The 11,289-nt window shown below is 42.2% G+C and overlaps 1 protein-coding gene across 8 annotated transcripts in view; it reads right to left on the reverse strand.

Moving 5' to 3' along the window:
- HELZ (helicase with zinc finger) overlaps positions 1 to 10,932 on the reverse strand; it is a 170,152-nt gene extending 159,220 nt beyond the window's left edge. For 6 of the 8 annotated variants that reach the window (XR_003683191.2, XM_024130025.3, XM_024130024.3 and 3 more), the window contains exons 1-3: positions 10,890 to 10,931; positions 9,514 to 9,569; positions 5,469 to 5,525 (exon numbers count right to left, since the gene is read on the reverse strand). The gene's annotated coding sequence lies outside the window, so the exon portion shown is untranslated. Of the gene's footprint in view, positions 1 to 5,468; positions 5,526 to 9,513; positions 9,570 to 10,889 lie in introns of all 8 variants that reach the window. The other 2 variants (XM_028499836.2, XM_024130023.3) reach the window with 2 other exon arrangements.
- Between the last annotated feature and the right edge of the window lie 357 nt (positions 10,933 to 11,289).

The raw sequence follows: 11,289 nt of genomic DNA on the forward strand, positions 1-11,289 counted from the left end.
CAACAGCCAAAAGGTGGAAGCAACCCAAGTGTCTATCAAAAAATGGATGGATTAAAAGAAATGTGGTATTTACATACAATGGCATATTATTTAGCCTTAAAAAGGAAGAAAATGCTGCCACATGCTACAATATGGATGAACCTTGAAGACACGCTAAGTGAAATAAGCCAGTCACAAAAAGACAAATATTGTATCAGTGCACTTATATGAGGTACCTATGGTATGAATGGACCCTATTCAAATTCTTAGAAACAGAAAGTAGAATGATGTTCGCCAGGTGCTTGAGGGAGAGGGGAATGGAGGGTTAGTGTTTAATGAGTACAGAACTTCAATTTGGGAAGATTCCCAAATTGAAGATTCCCAAGTTCCCAAAGGTTCTCCAGATAAAGTTCGGAGGTGGATGGCGGTGATGGTTGTACAACAATGTGAATGCACGTAATGACACTGAATTGTATGCTAAAATGATTAAAATGGTAAATTTTACGTTATGTATATTTTAACAATATTCAAAAAAAAAAACCCCCACAAGTATGCAGGCCATAATACCCTCCTAACCCTCCTTAAAAGGAGTGAGGCCCATGTCCTAATCCTGATGCAAACTTAAGGAATGCTCACTGCCCATTTCCCAATCTTCCCTGCCCACGAAGGAGAACCAAGAGCTGGCAGGGCAGAGCCAGAGCCAGAGGCGGGAAATTGGTCCTGATGTTAGTCCCACTGAATAAACCTAGAAAGGCCAAAACAGAGGGTAAGGCCCAAGGTGACTGACAGAGGCAGGCTAGGGAAGAGAAGGCAAAGGCAGAAGGAAGGAAATCCTGGAGAACATGGGCAGCTGATGAGACTGGGAAGGGACACCACAGCCATGAGGAAAAGCAGGCTCAGAGAACAGGGGAAGTCGGAGAAGGGAACTGCCCCAAGGTGAGGAAGGAGCACAGCAGGAGAAAATGAAGAAGAGTCGTAAACAAGAAGGAGACTCATGCAAGAAGAGGCTCTTCCCAAGCACCGGCAGGAAAACGGCTTCCGTCCACTGAGGTGGCCGTTTGTATCTAAAGAAACCGAGAAAGCTGGTGAAGCCTATAAAAAGTTAGGAAGAAAAATACTTTTCTAGGTAAGAATATTAATATACCTCCATCCACAGAGAGTTAACTATGTACTGCCATTTTTTGCATTTGTTTTTGTCTTTTTTTCTCCCACAAGAAGAGAACACTTACTTGTTTAGGAATAATTTCAATCAGGGCTTACCTTTTTCATTTGTATCAAACACTAGTACGCCAAGAATGAGCTAAAGCGTTCTAATGGCACAGGGGTAAGAGTACAGGCTTGAAGCCAGCTCTGCCTGCATCTGAATCCTGGCATTGTGAGCTGAGGCAATCTGCTTAAAAATTTGCTTTGATTTCCAAATCTGCAAAATGGGAATGATAACAATGCTACACTTCAAGGCATTGCTGCAAGAATTAAATAGGGTAAAATATGAAAGCACTTAGAACAGTGTCTGGCCCACACCAATCACTATTAAGGTATTAGCTTCCTATTATACTGCAGACCTAGAACATGAGCTCCGGGAGAGCTGAGATTTTGTCTGTTTTGTTCCCTGTTGAAGCCTCAGGTACCTCACATAATTCTTTGTTGAATAATAAAAATGTATTGAATGCCAGCAACACAGAAGCCCAAAGGAATAGCACCACCTTTCTGTTATTACCAACAACTAAAATCTGCATAACACTTCAGGCTCACAGCTCAGAGGGTTTTCTACACCTTATCTCAGGTGATTCTGTGACGCTGCCATTATTACCTTTGTCTCACAGACAAACGAAGGCTCAGAAGACCTTAAGTGATTTGCCCAGGAATTCTGGCAATTAATACTACTTCTGTTCACTCTAGACCCGCACCCAGAAAGCTCAGAACATACTCTACTGAACTGTTCAACTCTCCTTAAGTACAGATACCCGGAGTTCAAGCTCACCAAAACACTTTATCCGATTTGCTTCAGTATAACTGATGGAGAGGGAGGAAACAGATGAAACATTAGTAACTATTAAAGTTGAACAACGGGTACAGTGGGATTGATTATACCCTTTCCACTTCTCTACATCTGAGATTTTCCATAATACAAAAAATGTAATTAAAAAATAAACTCTTCACGCCCAACATAAGCTCTGCCACTTCCAGCTTCCTATCGAGCACACCTGGGTGCGAGGAGAACGCCACAGCAGTGAAGTTCCTCAGCCTGAGGCAGTGAAGAGAGTGCTGGACTGGGAATCAGGCAGCTTCAGTCTTTGCTCTGCTTTATCTAACTGTGAGACCGCACTGGTCCCTCTAGCTCCTCTGGGCCCTGAACTTCCTCATCTGTTCCTTCAGGGTTAAGATTCTGATTTCACCTTTCTACTAGTTCCTTAAACTCAGCACACAACACCACACTCGTCTTTTCTCTATCCTAACCCCTAAGGCCTGTCCCTCCTCCTGACTTCTGCGTCCCTGCTGTCCCGTTCTGCCAGCCGTCCTACCACAAAACCCTCAGCATCATCTCTGCCTTGAGATACAGAACTGACCGTTCCCCTCCCCTCCTACCTCATCAGTCACCACATCTCTCTGTTCAACCTCCAGAATCTCTCGACTCCACCACCTCCTTTCATTCCCAAGTACACCAACTCAGGCACTCATCACCCCTCAGCTGGAGTAGCACCGTGAACCCAACTGAAAACCCTGTCTCTAGCTCCTCCTCACTGACAAGCCGCCATATTCATTCTCCAACACCCAGTCATGGCCTCTCCACAGCCTCACTGTCCACTGTGTTCCTTCATGTAACCCAGGGTCCGGGTAATGTGGATACTCAGTTTCCGGACACCCACCTCATTTCCAACACCACCCCGCAGCCTTTGCTCAAGCTACCCTTCCCTCCAGAATGCCCTCTGCTTGCCATGGCGCCTCGGTTTCACAGTGGTGCAATTTAAATGCCACCTCCTCAGCTGAGGTGCTCCCTTATATCCCCAAGGGGGCAGTATCACTCCCTCCACTGAACCCCTAAGCACCTTGTCTGAACCCCTCTTACAGTACCCTTCCAATTCCTATTAGTCCTTTCTTTTTTTGGTACCCCTACTCTCTCTACTAGATGATTCATTCCTTGTCAGAGGAAATGATGTTTTATTCATCTTTGTATCCTTCAGAACAGAGCTTCTCAAAGACGGTGCCATGGCACTGTGGGGTGCCGAGAATGAGCTAAAGACGTTCTAGTCAGTGATCCCCTCAGCCCTCCACAAAGCGACTTCAGCAGCCAAAGTCCCAAAGAGTCAAGCCTCAAGCAGCCTGAAGCAGCCTCAAGCAGCCTCCTCCTCCAACCAAGTATACGCCACGATGGCTTGAGAAGCACTGAGAGGGCGCAACACGCGGTGCACAACGGACGCGCACTAAACACTTGCTGAACTGGACCTCGGAATAACTCACCTGCTCCCCTTCAACCACCATTCTCAAGAAAATTTACCATCTAGACCAGACTTTCTCCGGACATTCTCACTGAACATGTTCTGATCATCTTTTTAATAATCACCTGTTTATTAGCTGGTTATACTTGCCTTACCATCCAAAGCCCACATCGATAGTTTACTGATTAAAATAGCAAAGGATATGAACAAACAATTCACCACGAAGAGACTCAGAGAAAAATTCAACATTATAGAACAAAGAAGTACAAATGCCACTTTACACTATTAAATAAGCAAAAACTTTTAAGGAAAAAATGTATTTCTACCCAGTTATGGTGAAACAGGTACATCTGTATATCTGTTAGTAGTACAAACTGGTATAACATTCTTGAAAAACAGTATGGCGATATATATCAAAAGCCATAAAAATATTCATACCATTTAACACAATAATGCATTCAAAAATTTACCCTAGAGATATAATTAGCCAGAAAAAAAATACAATAATATCTAACGTAGATTAAAGTATTAACTGAAAACCAGACAGCAACATAAATATCTAACATAAAAAGATTTAAATAAATTATTGACGGCATGACTTGAAATATTTTGCAGCCTCTCAAAGTGTAATCATGTCAATTAAAATTGTGACAACTATAACATGGAAATGTTTCATAATCTAATAAATAGGAAAAATTCAAATTATATGCATCATAATTTCAAGCAAGTGCAATATATATATATGTATGTGTGTGTGTGTGTGTGTATATATATAGATATATAGACATATATCTATATATATATATTTTTTAACAGAATGCCAAAAGGAAAATCAACTGTTTTAGGGGTAGTAACCCAAATATTTAACAATTTACTTAATAACAATTCTTAAATTATTTTATAATTTAAGAGAGAAAGTTCTACCATACTGAGGAAACTAGGGGTCCCAGGATGCAAACTTGATATGGTCTCAGGAAGAGGTCCACACCTCTCTTTTACTGCTCACTTTGGCCTTAACAGAGAACTCTCATGCATGTCTTATCACAATGACCTATGACAACCCAGACCCCAGCTTTCCAAGGACCAAGAAACCAGCTCAGCTGGCCTTCTGATCACCCCCGTGAACCTGTGGGGGGTGAATCGTGCAAACGACCCTAACTCAAGAAACAAAGAACGCCTACAACAATGTTTTACTTTGACAATCAATAGGTAGTCAGGCCTAAGTTTAATTATAAACCCTAAAAGTATAGAGCATTGTCTCATTAAAGTCTCTGGGACTAGTATTAAAAATATATCAAAAAATAATTTTAGCACTGATGCCCCACAAGGACAATATTAAAACAGTCTTCTCATTGTTCTTCTGTAGTATTACCATTTTCTTAGTTTAATACTGAATGGCCAAGATACTATAATGGACTAAGAAGATTAATTACTGTGAAATAATAAATACTCAAGACTAAAATGTCATTCTTAGGGCATTTCAGCAAAAAACAAATAATTTGAAGGACTAATACAACCATTAGGAAAAAAGTTTAACCTTTTGTTTCCATTGATATGTTCTTGGTATCTAGATCCTCAAAAATGCAGATATATACAGTCATTCATGACAATACACACATAGCAGATAACAGGAAAAACAAACAATTTAATACTTAACCCGTTCATCAGAGCACTGGGTGATCAACACTCAAGAATGTTGACACAAAAACTGAAGGACCTCTGAAGATCCAATCATATGCAGATAGGTTGAATCCCTGTGCAGTTACTCATTCAAAACACAAGTGGAAGATTAACCTACCCTCACTTCTCTTCAAACAAACTGACAAAGCATCAGGCAGTCTGTTTGGAGTATGTTCACCATCATCCAGTCTGCTCCAGAAGTAGCCAATTCAGTCAGGTCACCACTGCTGCACCAGTGCCCTACTTCCTCCAACTTGTCCCACCTCATCTTGCTGACCAGACACCCTCCTCTAGATTAAGTCTCTTTTGTTTTTTCCTCAGGCATTACCAAGTCATTGCTTTGTAAATAAGGCTCTCCCAGACCTTACTCACCTGCAGTTCACTGCACTGGGTATCACCCAAATAGCCCATCAGAGCTCTTTATAATTTCTGAAAGAGAGAGAAGGAACCTTTTAATACATACTAGAAAACACCACTGCTGATGTATCAGTTCTGAAGCATTTGTATCCAGTGGTCACAGCATATGGTCGTTTGGTCCATAGTACTTCAATAAAATGTAGCATAACCAGCCAGGACCAAGAGTCCTGAGATAAGGGTCCAGAGATAAAAGTTTGGTTTAATGTTGCCACAATTAGCTGTGTGACCTTGGGCAAGTCACTTGACTTCTCCAGGCCTCAATTTCCTCATCTGGAAAATAAGACAGACTAGATAGAAGCAGCAGAGCATACTGCAACGGAAAGAGAACGCCCTTTCCAAGGCACAACGCCAGCACCACTACTTACTAGTCTTGCGACGTTATGTTCGCTAATTCACATTTAACCTAAATTTCCTCTGCAAAGCAGATATAACAGCTATCTTGGAGTTGTTCTGAAAACTAAAGGGAAGATAATGAGTTATAAAAAGCCTATAGTAAGTATACTGTCCATCTCATCATAAAATTCCACAGATGATAATTACCAACATTACTCCCAGCCCTAAGGTTACGTGAATTCAATTTCCAAATATTTATTTCCTTACAAGATCAACAAATCAAAACTTTACCAACCTGACAATGCAATTCACTGTTTGAGTGTTTCACTAACAATTCAATTACAGTTATCTTAAACTAATGGCAGTTTAAGATTATCAATATTAATTAACATCACAGGAAACGGGGCGGAATCGTCCCTGCCTAACATCTAGACGGGTTCAGCGGCCGTGCCTTCCCTGACTTCTCCCTCTGCTCTCACTGCTGCCCGCATACCTAGTAGGCAAGAGAGGCCTTCCAAACACCAAGTAACACCAACTGCTTTCTACGGTCCGATTAGGGGGACGTGGCTAAAGATGGAGGAAGGAGAGCAGAGGCTTTTTATCTTTTTTCCTATAAACACTTAGCACTGCTCAGATTTGTTTACCGTAGTAGGCATCAGTTTTACATAAAAATAAATAATTTTTTAAACTATATTAGTTACACATATTGCCTACTGAAAGGAAGCTCGCCTCACAGGAATATTTTCACCACAAGGAGAATATCGACAGAAGAAAGCAAAAAGGCAAATTCAAATGTTCCGAGAACACCTAGAATATGGCACAGAAATAACAAAAATCACAAGCATTCACACGTCACAATGGTTTACTCAGAAAAATCTGCCGTGCATTCTTTGAAGAACCTAATGACGAATCAGGGTTTTGGGGGGGTCAAAACAAGTTGAACACACAAACTCTGGCTTTACCAGACAACTTCCTGCCCTTGGAGAAACTGACCCAGTACAATTTACACCAGTAAACAAGTTGGTATGACTCTTTAGTAGTATGCTGAAAAACTTTCAATTTGCTTTAGACAATTGGTAGCTTTTAAAATAAAGATATATACATATATAACATATATGCACACACATATATACACATATATGCACACATATATATGTGCACACATATATATATACATATATATAAATTTAAAATCTTCACGTGATAGCTATTTATTTTTGAAAGAGGAATATTAACTCTATTAAATTCAGGATAGCTCAAAAGTACAATCTCAGCCACCAGTGAGGTGACAGTCCACTAAGCTTTATGCTGCTCCTATAGCCAATGCTACAGAAGTCATCCTGACTACACCCCGCAACTTAAATGAACTACAAGCTGCTGTGGCCACACTCTCCACACATATCATACTTCTGTCCTAGAAAACAATTCAAACTATTACTTAGAAATCAAATTATATTTGCATGCACACTTATCTAAGTTTATGGAAATAAACAGCCATAACAATGTGTTTATAATTTTTTAAGTAGCTCCTCCCCATCTCTTGTTTATCGATCGACAAGTTGATAAACTTGGCCCCAAATCTACTATGCATTTAAAACTGCTACGCGCTTAAAACAACAGGCAAAGGACCTTACTTCTTGTGCTGGGCCTGTATTTAGAATCTTAAATATAGTCTGACAGATAATTATAGACTAATTTGCATTTAATATCAATACCATGCCTACTTCTTAAACAGAGAACAAAAATGCATGTGTAAGATCTGGTCTACTTATTTGTAGGTCCCTCTGCAGTATTCTTAGCCTTTCATGAATATGCTCTGTATTTTTAAACTACACAAGGCCCTTTGCAAGTAGGAATGATTTCCCGTTATTTTGGCATCACTCCCTTCTCCAGGAAAACACTGGACTGTCCATAAATGTATACAGACTTTAAAACAATGTAGATTGAATATTTATGGTATTAGAAATGAAACCTCTTGCTAACAACTGCAAAAATCAAGCACACCAGCTGATAGAGAGGCGCTTACTGACTCCCCAAAACTCCCGCCTTACCTAAAAATAGTGTCCCAGCTTCCCAGCCAAAAGGACAGACTAAAAAAGCTATGTCTTCATTCAGCTCAAAGACACAGACCCCCGCTTCACCACAAACTTCAGTACTATGGCATTTCCCATTTTAGAATGCTTCGTGTGACAACCTGTTCGGTGGCCAACCACCAACTTCACTTTGAAGTGAATACTAACACTTCACATGGTCTACACGTGTGAAAATTGTGGAAAATGTCTTGACACAGCTCAGGCCAAACAACGCTAGCCACACAAATGTTCCCTTTTGGATTATAAACAAACATCTCCATAGGCCCAAAAGTAGATCATTGGTTCTTTCCACAAAGTAATATGTAAATTAAAAAAAAAAAAAAGATAAAAGGTACAGATTGGGAGGTCTAAGGTGTGAATATGCCTCCATCTGTAAGCTGAAAATAAATAAATTTTAAAATCCATATTTGCTCTGCTAAGAATAAAAATAAAAATATATGTAATACACACAAGCACTTCTGAGTTTCAAACACAAGCAAATGTGGTGTGTGCACTTACAAAAAGATCTTGGTTTATGTCCACCTTCCTCTCCCAAGTTTTTTTTTTAAGGCACAAATGTCAATTGTCTGCCTCAATCTGGAATAAAATAAAGCACAGCTTACTCTTCATAAACAGATGTGTGATAGAGATGAAAACTTTGTGAGTGGATTTCAAAATTCAGAGGCTGCCCAGATGTGTTCAAGGAAAAAACCAAACCCTGCAGCAACCAATCTACCATAACAACTTACATTTTCTCAATAAACCATAGTAAAATATTTTACAGACACACACACTGTAGTGGAGTACATCTACAATGCCTAAAATAAAAAAAATAAAAAGATATGTTTTTAAAGTTGAGAAAATTGCTTGTGAAGAATGTAAAATTAGCAAACCACTCTCCTTCTCACCAGTACAGAATACTGAGCGTTCACTGACACTATATTAATAATGTTCTATAAATCCAAAGCCTTGTAAGTTAGATTAAATAAAGCAACACTCTGAATTCACACACTACATGTGACCAGAAGATAATGACAAGCCAGTCTTATCCCTAATAACCCAACCAAAATGCAACACTATCATTTTTATTTCCAAATTATTATGAGAGAGACAAGCACTGTTCCATTTTTCAGAAAATAAAAGCAGGATTTGCCTGAAATAATTCTTTCCAATGGAAAAGGTGTACTTTACACGAGTCCCACAAACTGTAGACACACAAAATCCACATACACAATCACTAACACTCAATGCAGACTAAGTGATGGACACCAAAGCACAGATAAAATTAAGACATTCAATTAAAGTTACACAAGGGAATTTAAATAGGCAAACTATAATTACCCCTGGTGAAGATACTAATCAAGGATGGCTGCAAATAACATTTGGCTCTGGATAAGCTCCAGTAGCTGAAAAGTTTGGTATACTTGACACAGTTGTCCTTTCCAAATCTAGCCCTGCCTCTACTCCCATTTGACTGAGTGAGTGATTTGGAAATAAAGATGGCCCCATCAAATTACTTAGTTTCAGTCTCACCCTCATGACTTGATTAAAATAAAGAAGGAAAAAAGGTAAATCATTTTTAACTGCAGTCTCACCTTACACATCTCACCAGCACTGTAGTTCTTTAGTGATCAATTACTTCATCCAATTCCTGAGATAAACAGAAAAGTAAAATGTGTCTATACAACACCAGTAAGAGACATGATCAGTAGCAAACATTCTATCAGCCTGAAGTTAAAGGGCATATAAATTTCAAATGGAAAAAGTTACCAAAATGGTACAGTATGCAGCTTTGTAAATGAGTCTGTTTGCTTTACTTTAAAACAAAAACATTTCCTCTCTGTGTGATAAAAGAATAATTACAAAGAGCTCTTAAAATCCAAACATAAAAATGTCATATCTGACTGACCTTACTTTCAAAAAATGAAATGAAAAAGAAGGAGAAAAAAGAAAAGATGAAGGAGAAGAAATCCATTCATACGAGTTTAAGAGAGGGCAAAATTAAGAACAAACTAGCCAGGACGACGCCTTCTCCCCCCTCCCCCAGCCCAACTCTAGGAATCCACTGTCTCTGGAGTTACACATCTATTAACAATTTGCCTGAAAAGTGTAAGTGGTGAGGGTGAAGGAACAACAATTTTGAGTTTCAAACAAAACCTGAGGATCTCAATCCAAGAAGAATCCTAAGACCCTGATTTCCAACCCTGGCTGGAGGATCCTCAGCAAAGGGGAGGGTGCAGAAGGCTCAAATAATTTGGGGGGAGAGCAATCAAAGTTCCTTAGATAAAACTGCGGTCCCTTCGCTCAAGAAAAGGGAAGTCTTGAAGGAATCTCCAGGAAAGGATCGTCTGTTTTTATTTTTGTTGATGTGCTTGTGGGCCAATGAGAATTTCCGAGGAGGGGGCGGAGAAAGGGGGGTAAAGAAAGTGAAGCTCAGGCAACAGCCCTCGGCGGGGGAGGGAGGGGTGCACCCCTGACCCACTTTTCCGCGCGCCCACCCTCCGGCCCCCGCCCCACCCCGCGTGGAAGTCCGAGCCCAGAGGGGGCAATCGAGCGGGGCGTGGGAGGCCTGCACGCTCCCCACCCCCAGCCGCGACCCGGAGGAGAGGAGCGTGCAAGGCGGCTCGACCCCCCCTCCCGGAGTGCCGTGGGCTGGACAAACCTCCCGCAGGCTCGCGGCCGGGGTCTGCGAGGCCCCCTCCACGGCCTGGGCCGAGGGCTCTGCGGCCCCCAGCGGAGGGGAAGGGGGCCAGGGAGGGGAAGAAGCTGTAAACAGCCCCAGCGTCCGGGCCTCGCCTCGAAGAGCCCCGCTTCCCAGGCCCCGCCGCGGGCCGTCTGGGCCCCAGGCCCGCCCTAGGGCCGCCCCTCCCGGGACTCGGGGGACCGGAGGGGAGTCCGGTCCCCTCTCCGTAAGGCTCCCGCAGCTCGCGGAGCGGTCCCAGCAGCAGAGAAGGGGGAAGTCAGGACTTACCTGTCATTACTTTCTACGCCATCTTGGATCCACTTGTCAACGTCCCCACAAAGCATTATGGGTAAGAAAGAGCCTTTAAAGTGACTCCCCCCCACCTCGGCCTCGGACTCCCGCCTCCCGCCGCCGGCGCCGCCCCTCGGGCCGCACCTCCAGCCCGGAAAGTTGCCCCGGGTGGCTGGGAGGCCCAGAGGCCCGCAGCCCGGCCCCCCCTCCTCCCCCGTACTGTTTGCCTTTAAAATTCCCCCCGATGTTTAAAAACGTGGCTTTGGGTCTTTCCCGTCGCTCCTGCCCCGGCCTCCCTTCCCCCCACCCTTCGCCTCCATGCCGGTTCCCTGTACCCCGCCGCCCTCCTGTCCTGGCAGACACCCCACGTCTGCATTTAATCAGCCCGAGGTTTCCC

The sequence above is a fragment of the Physeter macrocephalus genome, chromosome 14 (assembly GCF_002837175.3).
Source record: "Physeter macrocephalus isolate SW-GA chromosome 14, ASM283717v5, whole genome shotgun sequence".
Classification (NCBI taxonomy): domain Eukaryota; kingdom Metazoa; phylum Chordata; class Mammalia; order Artiodactyla; family Physeteridae; genus Physeter; species Physeter macrocephalus.